Here is a 13,841-nt window from a genome sequence, read left to right as displayed (position 1 = left end):
AGCTTATAGAACGTGAAAAATTCTCGTCATATGGCAAAAGCAGTTGAGTTCTTTGTTTTGTTTTATTATCTGAAGGAACTAAAAAAAGCTTGTGAAGCACACACTCAATCACCAACTTAAATTAGTATTCATCTATTTTTGGTAACAAACAGAGACTAAGGTGAGCATGGGATTCAAAGCTGGTATTAAAGAATTCAAAATAATTAATTATATTTGTAACTTGTAAGTACCAAATCAAGGATCCTAATATATTGGCAGCATTCCGATTAACCGCTTTATTCCTTTTTTTCTACATTCTTAGTGCACAAAATGGGTCCATTCCCACGTAGGAATTGGATATACTTTTTTTTTTTTTTTTTTTTTTAAGGACCTTGGCTATTAATCTATTATTATGAGATGGGACACTGACCATATTGGCAAGCTGTAAAAATCAATTTATTTTGATAAATATTTTTTCTCAAAAGTATTTTTGGGGAGAAATAGTTTATTTTTGGCTAATTAATTTAAAAAGTATTTTTGAGCAGTAATTAGTGTTTGGCCAAACTTTTAAAAACTGTTTCTAAGTGTATTTTTCTCAAAAGTGCTTTTCAAAAAAATGATTTTGGAGATAAGCTATTTTTTTTTTTGCTTCTCCAAAACTGCTTTTGCGTCACCTCAAAATTTATTTATTTTTCTTCCAAAAGCTTGGCCAAACAGGCAGAAGCGGATTCAAGAATTAAATCATGTGGCTTCAAATTTTAAGATTTTTAGCATTGAACCCATTATATTTTTAAAAGTTATGGGTTCATATCTACTATTTTTATAATTTTAATAAATTTTTACATATAAATTTTTACTCTACGTCAAAATTATGAGTTAAGTTGAACACGTCGATATAATACTACATCCTCCTCTCCAAACAGGCTACTAATCTCTCTATTCCAATTCCTATTACTTGTAAGGGTACATTTTGTATTTATCGATTATTTTATGGCAAGTAGCGAAAAGCGAGATTGTATCGTTTTGCCAAAAGTACTTCTATATTAACATACTTTGCTGAGCAGGTTTTGACAAATGAGATTGAGTCAGATATTTATTCTAATATTTTGAATACATAATAGATTAAGAAATTTTTGAACCATGATCCATACTTTTTATTCATACTTTGCGTTCGAGCTCCAAAAAAATTTAAACAAAAAAGTCGATCTAATTTTGAAAGAATCCTTATATTGGTATGAATGAACATAATATAGCTTATAGAACGTGAAAAATTCTCGTCATATGGCAAAAGCAGTTGAGTTCTTTGTTTTGTTTTATTATCTGAAGGAACTAAAAAAAGCTTGTGAAGCACACACTCAATCACCAACTTAAATTAGTATTCATCTATTTTTGGTAACAAACAGAGACTAAGGTGGGCATGGGATTCAAAGCTGGTATTAAAGAATTCAAAATAATTAATTATATTTGTAACTTGTAAGTACCAAATCAAGGATCCTAATATATTGGCAGCATTCCGATTAACCGCTTTATTCCTTTTTTTCTACATTCTTAGTGCACAAAATGGGTCCATTCCCACGTAGGAATTGGATATACTTTTTTTTTCTTTTCTTTTTTTTAAGGACCTTGGCTATTAATCTATTATTATGAGACGGGACACTGACCATATTGGCAAGCTGTAAAAATCAGTTTATTTAGATAAATATTTTTTCTCAAAAGTATTTTTGGGGAGAAATAGTTTATTTTTGGCTAATTAATTTAAAAGGTATTTTTGAGCAGTAATTAGTGTTTGGCCAAACTTTTAAAAACTGTTTCTAAGTGTATTTTTCTCAAAAGTGCTTTTCAAAAAAATAATTTTGGAGATAAGCTATTTTTTTTTTTTTTGCTTCTCCAAAACTACTTTTGCGTCACCTCAAAATTTATTTATTTTTCTTCCAAAAGCTTGGCCAAACAGGCAGAAGCGGATTCAAGAATTAAATCATGTGGCTTCAAATTTTAAGATTTTTAGCATTGAACCCATTATATTTTTAAAAGTTATGGGTTCATATCTACTATTTTTATAATTTTAATAAATTTTTACATATAAATTTTAACTCTACGTCAAAATTATGAGTTAAGTTGAACACGTCGATATAATACTACATCCTCCTCTCCAAACAGGCTACTAATCTCTCTATTCCAATTCCTATTACTTGTAGGGGTACATTTTATATTTATCGATTATTTTATGGCAAGTAGCGAAAAGCGAGATTGTATCGTTTTGCCAAAAGTACTTCTATATTAACATACTTTGCTGAGCAGGTTTTGACAAATGAGATTGAGTCAGATATTTGTTCTAATATTTTGAATACATAATAGATTAAGAAATTTTTGAACCATGATCCATACTTTTTATTCATACTTTGCGTTCGAGCTCCAAAAAAATTTAAATAAAAAAGTCGATCTAATTTCGAAAGAATCCTTATATTGGTATGAATGAACATAATATAGCTTATAGAACGTGAAAAATTCTCGTCATATGGCAAAAGCAGTTGAGTTCTTTATTTTGTTTTATTATCTGAAGGAACTAAAAAAAGCTTGTGAAGCACACACTCAATCACCAACTTAAATTAGTATTCATCTATTTTTGGTAACAAACAGAGACTAAGGTGAGCATGGGATTCAAAGCTGGTATTAAAGAATTCAAAATAATTAATTATATTTGTAACTTGTAAGTACCAAATCAAGGATCCTAATATATTGGCAGCATTCCGATTAACCGCTTTATTCCTTTTTTTCTACATTCTTAGTGCACAAAATGGGTCCATTCCCACGTAGGAATTGGATATACTTTTTTTTTTTTTCTTTTTTTTAAGGACCTTGGCTATTAATCTATTATTATGAGATGGGACACTGACCATATTGGCAAGCTGTAAAAATCAATTTATTTTGATAAATATTTTTTCTCAAAAGTATTTTTGGGGAGAAATAGTTTATTTTTGGCTAATTAATTTAAAAAGTATTTTTGAGCAGTAATTAGTGTTTGGCCAAACTTTTAAAAACTGTTTCTAAGTGTATTTTTCTCAAAAGTGCTTTTCAAAAAAATAATTTTGGAGATAAGCTATTTTTTTTTTTGCTTCTCCAAAACTGCTTTTTGCGTCACCTCAAAATTTATTTATTTTTCTTCCAAAAGCTTGGCCAAACAGGCAGAAGCGGATTCAAGAATTAAATCCTGTGGCTTCAAATTTTAAGATTTTTAGCATTGAACCCATTATATTTTTAAAAGTTATGGGTTCATATCTACTATTTTTATAATTTTAATAAATTTTTACATATAAATTTTTACTCTACGTCAAAATTATGAGTTAAGTTGAACACGTCGATATAATACTACATCCTCCTCTCCAAACAGGCTACTAATCTCTCTATTCCAATTCCTATTACTTGTAGGGGTACATTTTGTATTTATCGATTATTTTATGGCAAGTAGCGAAAAGCGAGATTGTATCGTTTTGCCAAAAGTACTTCTATATTAACATACTTTGCTGAGCGGGTTTTGACAAATGAGATTGAGTCAGATATTTATTCTAATATTTTGAATACATAATAGATTAAGAAATTTTTGAACCATGATCCATACTTTTTATTCATACTTTGCGTTCGAGCTCCAAAAAAATTTAAACAAAAAAGTCGATCTAATTTCGAAAGAATCCTTATATTGGTATGAATGAACATAATATAGCTTATAGAACGTGAAAAATTCTCGTCATATGGCAAAAGCAGTTGAGTTCTTTGTTTTGTTTTATTATCTGAAGGAACTAAAAAAAGCTTGTGAAGCACACACTCAATCACCAACTTAAATTAGTATTCATCTATTTTTGGTAACAAACAGAGACTAAGGTGGGCATGGGATTCAAAGCTGGTATTAAAGAATTCAAAATAATTAATTATATTTGTAACTTGTAAGTACCAAATCAAGGATCCTAATATATTGGCAGCATTCCGATTAACCGCTTTATTCCTTTTTTTCTACATTCTTAGTGCACAAAATGGGTCCATTCCCATGTAGGAATTGGATATACTTTTTTTTTCTTTTCTTTTTTTTAAGGACCTTGGCTATTAATCTATTATTATGAGACGGGACACTGACCATATTGGCAAGCTGTAAAAATCAGTTTATTTAGATAAATATTTTTTCTCAAAAGTATTTTTGGGGAGAAATAGTTTATTTTTGGCTAATTAATTTAAAAGGTATTTTTGAGCAGTAATTAGTGTTTGGCCATACTTTTAAAAACTGTTTCTAAGTGTATTTTTCTCAAAAGTGCTTTTCAAAAAAATAATTTTGGAGATAAGCTATTTTTTTTTTTGCTTCTCCAAAACTACTTTTGCGTCACCTCAAAATTTATTTATTTTTCTTCCAAAAGCTTGGCCAAACAGGCAGAAGCGGATTCAAGAATTAAATCATGTGGCTTCAAATTTTAAGATTTTTAGCATTGAACCCATTATATTTTTAAAAGTTATGGGTTCATATCTACTATTTTTATAATTTTAATAAATTTTTACATATAAATTTTAACTCTACGTCAAAATTATGAGTTAAGTTGAACACGTCGATATAATACTACATCCTCCTCTCCAAACAGGCTACTAATCTCTCTATTCCAATTCCTATTACTTGTAGGGGTACATTTTATATTTATCGATTATTTTATGGCAAGTAGCGAAAAGCGAGATTGTATCGTTTTGCCAAAAGTACTTCTATATTAACATACTTTGCTGAGCAGGTTTTGACAAATGAGATTGAGTCAGATATTTGTTCTAATATTTTGAATACATAATAGATTAAGAAATTTTTGAACCATGATCCATACTTTTTATTCATACTTTGCGTTCGAGCTCCAAAAAAATTTAAATAAAAAAGTCGATCTAATTTCGAAAGAATCCTTATATTGGTATGAATGAACATAATATAGCTTATAGAACGTGAAAAATTCTCGTCATATGGCAAAAGCAGTTGAGTTCTTTATTTTGTTTTATTATCTGAAGGAACTAAAAAAAGCTTGTGAAGCACACACTCAATCACCAACTTAAATTAGTATTCATCTATTTTTGGTAACAAACAGAGACTAAGGTGAGCATGGGATTCAAAGCTGGTATTAAAGAATTCAAAATAATTAATTATATTTGTAACTTGTAAGTACCAAATCAAGGATCCTAATATATTGGCAGCATTCCGATTAACCGCTTTATTCCTTTTTTTCTACATTCTTAGTGCACAAAATGGGTCCATTCCCACGTAGGAATTGGATATACTTTTTTTTTTTTTCTTTTTTTTAAGGACCTTGGCTATTAATCTATTATTATGAGATGGGACACTGACCATATTGGCAAGCTGTAAAAATCAATTTATTTTGATAAATATTTTTTCTCAAAAGTATTTTTGGGGAGAAATAGTTTATTTTTGGCTAATTAATTTAAAAAGTATTTTTGAGCAGTAATTAGTGTTTGGCCAAACTTTTAAAAACTGTTTCTAAGTGTATTTTTCTCAAAAGTGCTTTTCAAAAAAATAATTTTGGAGATAAGCTATTTTTTTTTTTGCTTCTCCAAAACTGCTTTTTGCGTCACCTCAAAATTTATTTATTTTTCTTCCAAAAGCTTGGCCAAACAGGCAGAAGCGGATTCAAGAATTAAATCCTGTGGCTTCAAATTTTAAGATTTTTAGCATTGAACCCATTATATTTTTAAAAGTTATGGGTTCATATCTACTATTTTTATAATTTTAATAAATTTTTACATATAAATTTTTACTCTACGTCAAAATTATGAGTTAAGTTGAACACGTCGATATAATACTACATCCTCCTCTCCAAACAGGCTACTAATCTCTCTATTCCAATTCCTATTACTTGTAGGGGTACATTTTGTATTTATCGATTATTTTATGGCAAGTAGCGAAAAGCGAGATTGTATCGTTTTGCCAAAAGTACTTCTATATTAACATACTTTGCTGAGCGGGTTTTGACAAATGAGATTGAGTCAGATATTTATTCTAATATTTTGAATACATAATAGATTAAGAAATTTTTGAACCATGATCCATACTTTTTATTCATACTTTGCGTTCGAGCTCCAAAAAAATTTAAACAAAAAAGTCGATCTAATTTCGAAAGAATCCTTATATTGGTATGAATGAACATAATATAGCTTATAGAACGTGAAAAATTCTCGTCATATGGCAAAAGCAGTTGAGTTCTTTGTTTTGTTTTATTATCTGAAGGAACTAAAAAAAGCTTGTGAAGCACACACTCAATCACCAACTTAAATTAGTATTCATCTATTTTTGGTAACAAACAGAGACTAAGGTGGGCATGGGATTCAAAGCTGGTATTAAAGAATTCAAAATAATTAATTATATTTGTAACTTGTAAGTACCAAATCAAGGATCCTAATATATTGGCAGCATTCCGATTAACCGCTTTATTCCTTTTTTTCTACATTCTTAGTGCACAAAATGGGTCCATTCCCACGTAGGAATTGGATATACTTTTTTTTTCTTTTCTTTTTTTTAAGGACCTTGGCTATTAATCTATTATTATGAGACGGGACACTGACCATATTGGCAAGCTGTAAAAATCAGTTTATTTAGATAAATATTTTTTCTCAAAAGTATTTTTGGGGAGAAATAGTTTATTTTTGGCTAATTAATTTAAAAGGTATTTTTGAGCAGTAATTAGTGTTTGGCCAAACTTTTAAAAACTGTTTCTAAGTGTATTTTTCTCAAAAGTGCTTTTCAAAAAAATAATTTTGGAGATAAGCTATTTTTTTTTTTTTTCTTCTCCAAAACTACTTTTGCGTCACCTCAAAATTTATTTATTTTTCTTCCAAAAGCTTGGCCAAACAGGCAGAAGCGGATTCAAGAATTAAATCATGTGGCTTCAAATTTTAAGATTTTTAGCATTGAACCCATTATATTTTTAAAAGTTATGGGTTCATATCTACTATTTTTATAATTTTAATAAATTTTTACATATAAATTTTAACTCTACGTCAAAATTATGAGTTAAGTTGAACACGTCGATATAATACTACATCCTCCTCTCCAAACAGGCTACTAATCTCTCTATTCCAATTCCTATTACTTGTAGGGGTACATTTTATATTTATCGATTATTTTATGGCAAGTAGCGAAAAGCGAGATTGTATCGTTTTGCCAAAAGTACTTCTATATTAACATACTTTGCTGAGCAGGTTTTGACAAATGAGATTGAGTCAGATATTTGTTCTAATATTTTGAATACATAATAGATTAAGAAATTTTTGAACCATGATCCATACTTTTTATTCATACTTTGCGTTCGAGCTCCAAAAAAATTTAAATAAAAAAGTCGATCTAATTTCGAAAGAATCCTTATATTGGTATGAATGAACATAATATAGCTTATAGAACGTGAAAAATTCTCGTCATATGGCAAAAGCAGTTGAGTTCTTTATTTTGTTTTATTATCTGAAGGAACTAAAAAAAGCTTGTGAAGCACACACTCAATCACCAACTTAAATTAGTATTCATCTATTTTTGGTAACAAACAGAGACTAAGGTGAGCATGGGATTCAAAGCTGGTATTAAAGAATTCAAAATAATTAATTATATTTGTAACTTGTAAGTACCAAATCAAGGATCCTAATATATTGGCAGCATTCCGATTAACCGCTTTATTCCTTTTTTTCTACATTCTTAGTGCACAAAATGGGTCCATTCCCACGTAGGAATTGGATATACTTTTTTTTTTTTTCTTTTTTTTAAGGACCTTGGCTATTAATCTATTATTATGAGATGGGACACTGACCATATTGGCAAGCTGTAAAAATCAATTTATTTTGATAAATATTTTTTCTCAAAAGTATTTTTGGGGAGAAATAGTTTATTTTTGGCTAATTAATTTAAAAAGTATTTTTGAGCAGTAATTAGTGTTTGGCCAAACTTTTAAAAACTGTTTCTAAGTGTATTTTTCTCAAAAGTGCTTTTCAAAAAAATAATTTTGGAGATAAGCTATTTTTTTTTTTTTGCTTCTCCAAAACTGCTTTTTGCGTCACCTCAAAATTTATTTATTTTTCTTCCAAAAGCTTGGCCAAACAGGCAGAAGCGGATTCAAGAATTAAATCCTGTGGCTTCAAATTTTAAGATTTTTAGCATTGAACCCATTATATTTTTAAAAGTTATGGGTTCATATCTACTATTTTTATAATTTTAATAAATTTTTACATATAAATTTTTACTCTACGTCAAAATTATGAGTTAAGTTGAACACGTCGATATAATACTACATCCTCCTCTCCAAACAGGCTACTAATCTCTCTATTCCAATTCCTATTACTTGTAGGGGTACATTTTGTATTTATCGATTATTTTATGGCAAGTAGCGAAAAGCGAGATTGTATCGTTTTGCCAAAAGTACTTCTATATTAACATACTTTGCTGAGCGGGTTTTGACAAATGAGATTGAGTCAGATATTTATTCTAATATTTTGAATACATAATAGATTAAGAAATTTTTGAACCATGATCCATACTTTTTATTCATACTTTGCGTTCGAGCTCCAAAAAAATTTAAACAAAAAAGTCGATCTAATTTCGAAAGAATCCTTATATTGGTATGAATGAACATAATATAGCTTATAGAACGTGAAAAATTCTCGTCATATGGCAAAAGCAGTTGAGTTCTTTGTTTTGTTTTATTATCTGAAGGAACTAAAAAAAGCTTGTGAAGCACACACTCAATCACCAACTTAAGTTAGTATTCATCTATTTTTGGTAACAAACAGAGACTAAGGTGAGCATGGGATTCAAAGCTGGTATTAAAGAATTCAAAATGATTAATTATATTTGTAACTTGTAAGTACCAAATCAAGGATCCTAATATATTGGCAGCATTCCGATTAACCGCTTTATTCCTTTTTTTTCTATATTCTTAGTGCACAAAATGGGTCCATTCCCACGTAGGAATTGGATATACTTTTTTTTTTTTTTAAGGACCTTGGCTATTAATCTATTATTACTAGATATGTATGCCAGCACGGGCCCAACATCGAAATATGTATTTTTCATAGTTTGAGTTTGCCTCAAACAATGCAATTAAAGAATAAAAATCCAAGCAAATAGTATTCATGTGTTAGGCGACTATAATTCGGATAAAATGTGTATTTTTTTAGTGAACTGGCTAAATGAGATGCCATCCCTTTAAAACAAAAAAGATAGAAAATAACACACAAGAAGAATTTATATGGACAAAACCACGCTCTTCAGACCTCTAGATTACTGAGATGACTATGGTGCTAAAGAGGTCTAACTGTTCCAATGGTACATATATAACTTAATAATAATAGCATCTTGAAATTTAAAAAACGTATCACACCATCTTATACAGTAGAGAAACAAAAGAATGTCATATTTATGTAGAGACAAAAATGTGGATAGCCATGTTATCTCAGTTTCCACAAATGAAACCTTTCGCAAACTAAATCATTCAACTAATGAAAAACATCACAATGGTCTCTCATGTCACCCTGAATTTTCTTCACACAGGCAACCCAAGTTTTTTCTTAACTCAATTGAGCCACCAACCATTGAAGCAAATTAATAAGCATAACCTATAAATAAACCAAGAATAACGTTACGGTAGATGAAAAGCAATTTTATGATACAATACACATTTTTTTGGATGAAGCAATATATTTATCATGACTAACCTTTGAAAGGAAGACCCAAAAGACAAAAAAAGAAAAAGAAAAAAAGGAACATATATTAGTCATAATTATGAACATAAGTGTGATAAAGCTAATGAATATGCATATAGCACTGGATGAGACAATAGAAAATTGATCTTGAAGCTTATGAGCAGGCACCATTTACCAAAATCCACTTAGAATCAGAATCAAGCACTCAAAAAATCCATACTTTCCCAAGAAATAAAAAATCTAAAATTTCTTCTACCCATGGCCTTACAACTAAAACTTTTAGATTCTATTCAGAGAGCTTAGTTTGTCATTTGATATGTAGCTTACGTCTTAAGTCAAAAGTTATCATACCGACAAATCAAGTAGTGTCATGAGCATCTTTATACATAATATATAACACAAAAAACGTAAAATAAAAATTAATAAATTAGTCAAAAGTTCTTATTAATGTTCAACACTCTCAGTGAGACTGAGCCCTCGCTCGGACCATCAAGAAGTTTCTGAATTCTATCATCCCATTTTTGTTTATGGCTTTTGTTTTTGCACTTGAACTATAGAAGACCCTGAGCAGTCTTTATCCTAAGGTACAAATCTAGGCCTCCAACTCTTTCATGAACAGTCAGAAATCACTTTCATCACATACTTTATAACCAACTCTGGTTTTAACTACCATGAAATTGTAAGGAAAGAGCTTACCTTTATTATTTTTAGAAAAAGCTCAACTGACATGTTTACTCTTCAACTTGGTCACAATCTATTGATTCCACAAATGTTGGTGTTTTCATCTATGTGTATGAGCAAATGCAATTCAATTACAAAGAGTAATGATATGAAAATCTTGAAATTCTATTGAGAGAACTGAGATATTTTGTTCATATAGTCAGACACGCGTTTTCATCATTTCTCACCTAAGAATTCAGAATAACAAAATTTATTAAGAATAGTTCTTGCATATAAATCAATATTAACCTTCTCTTGTTAGTTGCAACAATTCATCCATGCCCATAGGAAAAGCAACAGAGTTCCACCATACTTTTGCTACATAACTTATAGATTCATTCCTCCTTGCTTCTCCCATAATCTTGTAACCAAAGCTTTGAGAGAAGAGTAGTTTTTGCTCTCGAAGCTTTTCAGTCATGGAAAAAAGGCTATTATTAATAAACATGGGTATCAATAGCTCATATTCACTTGAAAATAGCAACTGACTAAATATGCAGTTGTCGTAGTTGCAGCTATTAGTTCGATAAGATCACTGGCACTATTTATGTTGCAGATAAAATTACTTTTCCTAATTAAGAAATCTGTCGCAGCATGGGAATCAATCCACCAGACTATTCCAAACTAATTTAACTTATAAATACACATATTAATAAGTTCTCTTATTTTATTTAGCTTGTCAAGATACAACGTCAAAATAGACGTTTAGGCAAAAAATAAAACTACACATCCTTAATATATCATGTATTAGGCGGAATTCCATTCAGATGTAGGCCATAAAGATGCAAAAGAAGGGAAGAAAAGGGGATGAATAGTCCTAACTTTTCCTTGTATGGTTAGATTTTGATAAGTATGTAATAGAAATAACTCTCACAATCAATACACCAGATTCAGAAAATACATTTAGAATTACTGAGTTCGCAACAACATCGAGAGATACCATTCAAGCACTTCCACAAATAAGGCTGCAACTTTTTCAAGTGACCCCGTTATGCACATCCTTCTGTTAATATATGCAATGTAATTAAAAGATTGAGTTTGTATGTGTTAAAAAGTGAATCGGAACAAGTACTTGGAAGAAGTCTCTTACTCTTCCTCTTCAGTTGTACCCTGTAAGAAATCTGTTGTAGCACATATTACCTTTTGTAAAATAAAGTCTCTTGAAATATACAATACATTTAACTTTAGTATACTTTTAGTATCAGTTTCCTTTTCAATTTCTAGTTGTGTGTTGGTCACTCTGGTAGTTTCGGGTTCTAACGGTTACACTATGATTATTTGCATTTCTTGAATCACCCAGATCTTCCAATTTTTTATTTTTCATGCTTTTTACTCCCAAATTGACCCACAAAGGAGAAATATAATGCATAAACAACTTTTAGATGAGTAGATGGTGATACATTGAAAGTGAAAACACACTCTTAAAATAACCAGAAAATGTGGAATGAAATCTTAGCAACTTACCTTTTATCATCTGCTACCTTTTTAGTGATTCTACAACTTTTCATTCATCCTCTGCAAGTATCTCTTTAGTAAAAAATTCTTTTGATTTCGCACCTCCGATATGGGTATGAGATTTGAAAGCAAAGTAACATTTGGGTCCTTGAAACTGAACATTAAAAACCTGAAACCATAGAAATAGGAAATAAAATATTAAAATCATGAAACCAAATAGAGTTCTATACTCATGATGTTTTATCAATTTTCCTTCTATATCTGTCAAAAAATCGATGCTTTTTAAGCTTTTATTATTTGGTTCGTCAATGAAGTTTTAAACAACACAATCATGTCATGCGTGCTTGTAAGCTCATAACCTTCTACACAGTCTCTTCATATTCTTTTTGCCGGTAATAGCTAATATGTGTTAGTACATCAAAGGTGCAAGCTGATGGGAATGCTTTCTCCTCCATTTTTTCGGTTAAACTATATAGATTCAAGAACTAATCACAAATTTATCACCTTTGTGATCTTAAAAATCTCATACTCTGCATTGATTACACATAGAAAACTAATTAAGCACATTATGCAACTCCTGAAAATATTTTCGCAGTTGAAATAATAAAATAAAAGGAAGTAAAAGCAAGAAGCTGCCATTTCTGATCATACTTCAAACCTCATTCAAGAGGAGGTTTGGAAGAAAAATCAAAAGAGAAACAACGAAAAAATACGAAACTTGGTGAGGGAAAGAACATGACTATAAGAGCGTTTGCTTTGATCGACACATATATTAAGCAAGCAGTAGCGCACAACTTTATCTCAAATTGCGAAACACAAAGTTGTATTCGAAATCTGATTGCTTCTTAATTCGTTAAACCACCTATGTCAAGAGCACAATCCCTCATCAATTCCAGCAGATTGAGTCGAATTTTGAGCTTCTATATCATTTCCTTAATAAGAAACAGTAGTCCAAAATACTTGAAAAATTCCCTTCGCATGAGTCTAAGCATAAGTAGTGGAAAAAATTGACAAAATTAAACTTACAAGTAAACAAAGAAAAATTGGCCGATACCTCGTCTATCACCTCTGGTTTCAACTATGACTAACCGCTGAGATTCTGTTGTGCCAAAGCAAAAATTAGAAGAAGATAGGACCAAGCAAATCAAAGACAACGGTAAATCCCTAAAAGAGGATACAAAGGATAAGGAAAGGTTAGAGAGAAAGGTCAATACTTATGGAGTAATGGTATAAGATTACTGCTAGAACTCGCTAGCAATGGTAGATCTGTAAATGATTGAATAAAGTAATGGTGAAACTTGAAAGAGAGCTAGTTAGAGGACTGAGCCGTAGAGAATTCTAGATGAATAATATACACATATGTTACCAAAGCAATAAAATTTAAACTTATATCAGTTATGAAATTACTAAAATACCTTTGGTCGACCATTATGGCTCTTCTATATAATCTATTACTAAGATGGGACATAGACAAGAAAGTATACCTAATCTCTCTATTCGAATTCCTATTTGTTGTAGGAGTACATTTTGCATTTATTGATTATTTTATGGCAATTTTATCTATCACTTTGTTGTGAAAAATGAGATTGTATCGTTTTGCCATAAGTACTTCCATATTAACATATTTTGCTGAATAAGATTTGATAATGAGTTTGAGTTAGATATTTACTCTAATATTTGGAATATGAGATAGATTAAGAAATTGTATACGGTCAAAATCGTTTTTGACCTTTGTATGATTAGTCAAGATTGAAGCATAATGGATCTAAGGTCATCTTTATAATATCAAGATGGGATCTGAATCCAGGTTACCAAGCTTGAAGTTCTGGGACCTATCAAGTACCGAGCTCGAAGTCATTACCGAGCTCGAATCCAAAATAAACCATGAGGTGAAGCGGTGTCATCGAGCTCAAGAACCAGAGACCGACCAATATCAAGCTCGATTCGATACCGAGCCTCGAGTTAATATCGAGCTCTAAATC

At 30.3% G+C, this 13,841-nt stretch overlaps 1 long non-coding RNA gene across 8 annotated transcripts; it reads right to left on the bottom strand.

Moving 5' to 3' along the window:
- Positions 1-9,323: 9,323 nt before the first annotated feature.
- On the bottom strand, positions 9,324-13,233 carry LOC107788478 (uncharacterized). 8 transcript variants are annotated; one of them, XR_001648638.2, is made up of 4 exons: positions 12,914-13,233; positions 10,657-12,028; positions 9,700-10,472; positions 9,324-9,600 (listed from the first exon to the last, which is right to left on the bottom strand). It is a non-coding gene; the product is annotated as an uncharacterized LOC107788478 (long non-coding RNA). The 8 variants fall into 8 exon arrangements; XR_001648637.2 differs by having other exon boundaries at positions 9,700-11,525; positions 11,869-12,028; XR_012708516.1 differs by having other exon boundaries at positions 10,384-10,472; positions 12,914-13,232.
- Between the last annotated feature and the right edge of the window lie 608 nt (positions 13,234-13,841).

Source organism: Nicotiana tabacum, chromosome 4 (genome assembly GCF_000715075.1).
Source record: "Nicotiana tabacum cultivar K326 chromosome 4, ASM71507v2, whole genome shotgun sequence".
Lineage (NCBI taxonomy): Eukaryota > Viridiplantae > Streptophyta > Magnoliopsida > Solanales > Solanaceae > Nicotiana > Nicotiana tabacum.
The sequence above is the reverse complement of the archived record's forward strand: the minus strand, read 5'-3'. Positions and strand labels throughout refer to the sequence as shown.